The sequence below is a fragment of the Bos taurus genome, chromosome 25 (assembly GCF_002263795.3).
Source record: "Bos taurus isolate L1 Dominette 01449 registration number 42190680 breed Hereford chromosome 25, ARS-UCD2.0, whole genome shotgun sequence".
Taxonomy (NCBI): domain Eukaryota; kingdom Metazoa; phylum Chordata; class Mammalia; order Artiodactyla; family Bovidae; genus Bos; species Bos taurus.
Window position 1 is genome coordinate 38,222,340 of NC_037352.1, and position 6,345 is coordinate 38,228,684.

At 50.2% G+C, this 6,345-nt stretch overlaps 1 long non-coding RNA gene across 1 annotated transcript; it reads left to right on the top strand.

Moving 5' to 3' along the window:
* Positions 1 to 2,264: 2,264 nt before the first annotated feature.
* LOC132343907 (uncharacterized) lies at positions 2,265 to 3,509 on the top strand. Its single transcript, XR_009492936.1, has 2 exons — positions 2,265 to 2,568; positions 3,286 to 3,509. It is a non-coding gene; the product is annotated as an uncharacterized lncRNA (long non-coding RNA).
* The last annotated feature ends 2,836 nt before the right edge of the window (positions 3,510 to 6,345 follow it).

The following is a 6,345-nucleotide window of genomic DNA, read 5'->3' on the forward strand; positions in this document are numbered from 1 at the left end:
GAATTCTTTGGGACTTTATTGAACTATTTTAAACATGTCTTTCAACTTGGGTCCAAAAAGAAGTTCTCCATCCTTCGATCTGATGGATTAATAAAAATCAGATGACTCTGGACATCTGTATTTATCACCGTTTCAGAAAGTGCAGTCTATAAACCACCTGGGATGAATGAAAAGATGCAGATTGCAGGGCCTCCCCAATTCTTCTAAATCGAGCTCTCCTGGGATAGGATCTGGCAGTCTGCACTTATTATTTCCAGTGATTCTTTTTTTTTTTGGACATGCTATGTAGCATTGGGATCTTAGTTCTCCAACCAAGAATTGAACCTCTGCCCACTGGCTTGGGAGAGAGGAGTCTTAACCACTGGACCACCCAGGGAAGTCTCAATGGACTTTCTTTAACTTGAATTTGGGGGGATGGGTCTCTGGGTCAAGTTTATGCTCTTAATCGTTGATGAAGGTGAGTTTTCTAGTTTTTAGAAAGGAAGAAAGAAAGAGAAAAAAGAAATCTTGGTTCTAGAAAGGAGCTCACTGCTCACCGGCGTGCACAGCAATCCTTGGTCTCTCCTTCCTTCTCACCCCAGCGAGCGTCTTGAACAGAATCAGCGCCCGTCTTTCCCGGACTCAAGCAATTCAACAAGCAGCTATTTTGGCTAATCTTTCAGATTAGTCTTCTTAACTGCCAGAAAAACGGCGCCTTAAAAAGGAAATGTTTCTGCCTAAGAACTTATAACCAGTTGAAAATAGTCATGATCATTTAAAAAAATAATGCTGCATAAGTACCCACACGATTTACCTCAAACACTGGTCCAGCCAGCTAAAAATAACCTCTAAACAAATACAAAACCTGGACGAGGCCCCGTGGAAGAAGCAGAGCCAACAGATTCTTCAGAAGTGAGGCTGGAGGACTGACCAGCTCTCAGCTTAGTCTGATCTGGTGCGAAGATCAAAGGCTGGCGATGGACTAAAGACGGCGCAACAAAAACAGAGATAAACAAACGGGCCTCCGCTAACTCCAGAGCTCCTGCCCAGCAAGTGAGAGCATCCATGAAATGAAAAGTGTTAGCCACTCAGTCATGTCCGACTCTTTGTGACCCCTTGGACTGTAGCCCACCAGGCTTCTCTCTCCACGGGGTTCTCCAGGCAAGATTACTGGAGTGGGTTGCCATGCCCTCCTCCAGGGGCTCTTCCTAACCCAGAGATCAAACCCAGGTCTCCTCCACTGCAGGCAGATTCTTTACCTTCTGAGCCACCAGGAAAATGAAATGAAAAAGCAACCTCCAAAATGGGAGAAAATAGTTGCAATCAGCCACTTGATAAGGGCTTAACATCCAAAAGATACAAAGAACTCTCACAACTCAATAGAGTTAAAAAAAAAAAATCTGATTTAAAACTGGGCACGAGAACCGAATATACGTTTTTCCAAGGAAGACATGCAAATGACCCCCGGGTACATAAAGAGGCTCAGCATCACTCAGCCTCAGGGAAATGCAAATCAAAACCACAATGAGCTATCACCACACATCTGTTAGGATGGTGATGATCAGAAAGGCAGGAGATAACAAGCGTTGGTGAGGACGTGGAGAAAAGGGAACCTTTGTGCAATGTTAGTGGAAATGTAAATCGGTGCAGCCGCTAGGAAAAACAGCTTGGAGATTCCTCAAGAATTAAAAATAGAGCTGCCAAATGATCCAGCAATCCCACTTCTGGGTATAGAGCCAAAGGACATTTAAAAAAGGATATTGGAACTGCCATGTTCATAGCAGCATTATTCACCATGGCCAAGACAGAGAAACAGCCTAGGTGTCCATCACAGATAAATGGCTTCAGAAGATGCGGGGCATAAGGAATGGGCTATTATTCAGCCGTGAGAAAGAAGGAAACCCTGTCATTTGTTAGAACACAGTGGACCCTGGGGCTTCCCAGGTGGCTCACCGGTAAAGAATCCGTCGGCCAGCGCAGGAGACACGGGTTCAATCCCCGGATCCAGCAGATTCCCCTGGAGAAGGAAATGGCAACCCACTCCGGTATTCTTGCCTGGGAAATCCCATGGACAGAGGAGCCTGGCAGGCTACCGTTCGTGGGGGCGCAAAGAGTCGGATACAAGTGAGTGATTGACCTCACACAGATGGACCTTGAGGGCACAATGTTAAGTGCAATAAGCCAGACAGAGAAAGACAAATACAAATATGGTATCACTTATATGTGGACTCTAAAAAAAAAAAAGTCAAACTCATAGAGATAGAAAGTGAAGTGGTTGCCGGGGGTTGGGGGATGGGGAAAATGGGGAACCTCCCCGTGGGTCTCCATAGCAACCAGGAGGGAGGTGACAGCTTGGGCCCTTTTGTGACACCCTCTAGGAAGCAGGGAACAATCCTTGCAGGCACTCTTTCCTCTGAGAGGCAGAGGCTCAGAAGGGGGGGGCCCCAGGTCTGCAGACCTACAGGTGATAGGTGTCCGCCTCGTATGGGACTGCTACAGCCGAAGACCAGAAACTGGGCTGTTTAAACCGACATCTATTTCTCATGGATACAGAGGCTGGAGTCTAAGGTCAAGAAGACCTGACTTTTGGTGAGGGCCCTCTTCCCGGCTCATAGACAGCCAGCTTACAGATGGTCACCTTCTTGCTGTGTCCTCCCAAGTCGGAGAGAGAGAGAGAGGCGGGGGAGGGGTGACCTCCAGTTTCTTCCCCTTTAAAAAAACCTTTTTATTTGGCTGTGCAAGTCTCAGTGGTGGCACGAGGGATGTGGGATCTTTAGTTGCGACATGTGGAATCTAGTTCTCTGACCAGGAATCAAACCCGGGCCCCTGCATTGGGAACATGGTATCTTAGCCACAGGACCACCAGGGGAGTCCCTCTTCCTCCTCTTATAAACACACTAATCCTATCGTGGGGGTTGTACCTTCATGACCTCGTCTAAACTTAATTACCTCCCCAAGGAACCACCCCCAAATGCCACCCTGGGGGTTGGGCTTCAACACATGAATTTGGGGTACGCACAGTTCAGTCCGTAACAGATGGTTAAGGTCAGTGGCTGGGGAACCAGAGGGTGGGAAGGGTTTGGAGGCAACTCAAGTAAGAGAGTAAGAGAAAGACAGAGACAGAGGCAAAGACAGAGTAGAGACAGAGGCCGGGAGAGAGGTAGAGAAAGGCAGAGAGGGCTCCAAGAAAGAAAGGGCGCCTGGAGCCACTGGCCTCCTGATTGAGCCAGATGGCTCAAGATCCCAGAAACTGTTACTTCTCCATTCAAAAAAGATTTTTTTTACGTTTTTATTGTGCTAACATAGGTAACGTGCCGTTTCCCATCTGTAAGCGTCCAGTTCAGGGGCTTTCAGTCCGTTCACCTTGCTGCTCAACCATCCACACGTCATCTGCAGAGCTCAGTCACCGACCCTAACTGAAACCCTACCCCATCACATAGTGACTCCCCACCCCCGCAGCCCACCCCGTTTTCTCCTCCTTGCCAGCTTGCGTTCTCCTTTCCCCCCACAGTAAACACAGTGACATCTTCAACGTGACAAGCACTCCTGTTTGGGGGGGGGGGGGCAGTGATGACGGGAAGTGGGGCAACTGTCTGATCTGATGGGGATCCAATGGGGAATCTCGAGCAATCAGAGTCAGAATTGGAAAAAAAAAAAAAGCGCCAGGCTGCGACCACCAGGCAGGCTGGGTGCCCCTGAGGCCCAGATGGTCTGCAGGACCTGGGAACCTCGGGGAAAACACGGAGGCTGCAGCCAACCGGGAAGAAGTGAGACAGGGAGGGCTGACGAGACCCCTCCCCACCACTGGAGACGCCATCATCCTCACGCCAAGAGTCCCTGGTAATTTTCTGTCCAATTTGGTAGCAATACACCCACTTAACAGCAAATCCAATTACTGTGGCTTCCCCCCATTTGTCATCTTAAGTGGGGTTTTGCTTCCATTAGAACTTATAACAAATCACTTCAAGCAGCAGAGCAAAACCTGACTCTCCTCTCTTGTTCCCTGTTTTCACAGTTTTAGACACTGAGGGGCAGGGAAAAGGGCCTTGGGCTTCCCAGGTGGCACAAGTGGTAAAGAACCTGCCTGCCGATACAGGACACGTAAGAGGTGCAGGTTCGATCCCTGGGTCGGGAAGATCCCCTGGAGGAGAGCATGGCCACCCACTCCAGTATTTTTGCCTAGAGAATCCCATGGACAGAGGAGCCTGGCGGGCTACCGTCCATGGGGTCACAAACAGTTGGACATGACTGAATCAACAGCGGGCACACACAAGAAGGGTCTTTCTTGGGCAAATAGCTGAGGAAAGGAGGGCAAGGCTGGTGCTGGTGTTCAGGGCGGCGGCGGGAACTGGTCCTCAGCCACAGAGGGGAGGATGGACTTGGATGATGCAATGAGAGCTCGGGGGCCGCTGGGCGAGAGGGCTGCAGGCCAGGGCACAGGCGGGACCAGACTGTCAGCCTCTCTGCTTTTATAGGGCAGAGGCATCGGAGGGCTGGCTTCATCCGAGACTGGGGAGCTTTGGATCTCATGGGTTGGAAGGACAAGGGGTGTAGGGGTGCTCCAGTCTCTGCCCAGGACAGGGAGGTGACATCCTGCTCCATCAGCCCAGAAACGGCATCTCAAACGAGTTGTCTGTTGCAAACTGCAGCTCCTGGCACAGGCCTGCCGGCTTCCCGCAGGGGCTCGGCAAGCCTCCGTGAACCAGTTAGCTGGGCTGAGCGGAGGCTCCTGTGTTAGAAGCAGCAGTCCCCATCCAGGGCACTGGCCAGGGAGTGAACAGGGGTCTGAGAGCCACTTCCGGGATGTCCCCCAGCCCCTGGGAGATTCCTCAGCACTCACAGGCAGTTTGGTCTGAGAGTCACTTTTCTCCCCAACCCATGGATAGACAGAACAACTCCTGTCTTGCTCATCCTTAGAACCTGACGCGTAGCTGGGAGGCACTGAAGACCTTCGCTTCTTACTGCCAATCCCGGAAAACCAGTATCCCTGTTATCACACACCTCGAGCCTTGGCCCGCCGGCTTCCGTCTGTTGCACCAAGTTCTCCATCACCCATTGGGTCAAGGAGCCAAACTGTCTGCGCTAATCGCTGGAGGCTCTGCGCGCATTCCCTGAGATGCCCTCACCGCTTTCATGAGTCCCACCAAGCCCAGGACAGAGTTCAGGCAGATGGAGGGGGTGACGACTCATACTCGACCACACGTTGTTCATGACATCTAACCATCCGGGATCGCCCAGATCCAGGCCGTCTATTGTGCTGTGTAATTTCCAAGAGACGCCGTGTTTTCGGACTGAAGAAAGCAGGCTTAGAGTAAGTGCCCCGAAACGGTCTATGGTGAAACAGAAGAGGAATGTCCCTCCCCGCCCACCTCTCGGGGACCCAGCCGGCCTGGCAGGAAAGCATTCACTTCCTGCCTATGATCGAGAGATGCATTATGTCACAGGGGGGAGAACTTCCAAATCCTATTTTTAGAGGTGATGAGGGGGAGGCTGAGTCCAGCCTGGAGCTGGAAGGGGCCCAAGGTCTAGGGGGCAACGGCTTCCGAGACCCGCCTCCATGCCTCACGCTGTCCTCTCTCACGTTCGGAGTCCCCACGTGGCTCTGCAGGGGGGCGGTACAGGATGTTCCCATGAATCGTCTGGAGCCCAGTGAACTCGAGCACCAAGGTCGCGCTTTCAACCCGAGTCTGACCTGTAGCACACGCCCCTCTCCTACAGACCCAGGCTGGGTGACGGTTTCCAGAGGTGCAAGACTGAAAGAGACTTCAAGACCCACGGCCACTGGACAATAAAACGCTTGGAATTCAGCACAGAAAGGTCGGGGGGAAGGTCCTTCATTCTAAAATAGTTTTACTCTGATTTGAAAAGATTCATGCACCCCGGGGTTCACAGAAGCATTATTTACAATAACCAAGACACGGAAGCAGCCTGACCAGATGAATGGATCAAGAAGATGTGGTACACACACACAGTGGAGTATTATCCAGCCACAAGAAGGAAGGAAATAATGCCATCTGAAGCAACGTGGATGGACCCAGAGATTATTACACGAAGTGAAGTCAGACAGAGAAAGACAAATACCATGATCCATCACCTACATGTGGAATCTAAAAAAATGATACAAATGACTTTATTTACAAGATAGAAATAGACTCAGACACAGAAAACAAATGCATGGTTACCAAAGGGAAAAGGGAGGAAGGGATAATAGTAGGAGCTTGGGATTAACAGATGCCAACTATTGTGTATAACATAGAGAAATAACAAGATCCTATTGTATAGCACAGGGACCTGTATTCAATATCCTGTAATAAGTCATAATAGAAAAGAATATGAAAAAGAAGATATATACAGAGAGATAAATAT